Here is a 1,086-nt window from a genome sequence, read left to right as displayed (position 1 = left end):
TATTAAAAGTTTCTTCACACTTCTGTTGTCAGTTCAACACACTCATCACAAACATTTGACCTTGTTTTATTTTGGTGTACAGAGTTCGCCTGTCTGTTTTTTGTTTAATAAAGGTTATTGTTTTACACATTTTGTGTATTAATTCTTTCCTTATCGACGAACTCATTCAGAGTTCAAAGAGAGACACACAGACTCATACTCTGTGACGTGATATTCTCCGAGTTCGATGGCCCAAGTGTTGGCGGTGAGTGTTGTTGTCTATCTGCTTTCCCTCTACTCTATCGCTTCACGGCCTGGCATGGCCAGGTGGTTAGGGCACTCGACTCGCAATATGTGGGTCGCGAGTTCGAATCCCCGTCCCACCAAACATGTTCGCCCTTTCAGCTGTGGGGGCGTTATAATGTGACGGTCAATCCCACTATTCGTTGGTAAAAGAGTAGCCCAAGAGTTGGTTGTGGGTGGTGATGACTAGCTGCCTTCCCTCTAGTCTTACACTGCAAAATTAGGGACGGCTAGCGCAGATAGCCCTCGTGTAGCTTTGAGCGAAATTAAAAAACAAACAAACAAAATATCGCTTCAAAACTAGGACGACTAGTGCAGTTACCGTATTTTTCGAAATATAAGACTCACCCTTATTTTGAGTTTTGGGGAAAAAAGCTACACATATATTATTCATACCTTTGGTGTAGAGGACGCAAGCAGATTTTGGCATCAAATTTTGGTGTAAAAAAGTACGTCTTATACACCGAAAAATACGGTAGCCATCGAGTAGCTTTGTACAAAATTCAGTAAACAAACAAATTCATTTTTCCTCTTGATCATGTTGTGTGAAAGTTATGTTCAGATAATGTAACGCACGTACCCATGAGGGTTCGGACGAAACCCCTATTTTTGTGATGTGAAAAAATTATGCTTATATAATTATAGCGCAGCTACTTATGGTATTTAACGTTCTCTACATAGTCTATATATTGTCACGTCTCTGTTCGTTTGTTAATATCCGGTATAAATTCTTTCCGAGGAACTTCAGTGATACAAGTTCATTTCTTAAATAAAACTAGTTTATCCTTTCTCGATACAACTTTG

The sequence above is a fragment of the Limulus polyphemus genome, unplaced genomic scaffold (genome assembly GCF_000517525.1).
Source record: "Limulus polyphemus unplaced genomic scaffold, Limulus_polyphemus-2.1.2 Scaffold1999, whole genome shotgun sequence".
NCBI lineage: Eukaryota > Metazoa > Arthropoda > Merostomata > Xiphosura > Limulidae > Limulus > Limulus polyphemus.
Note: the sequence above shows the minus strand (reverse complement) of the source record.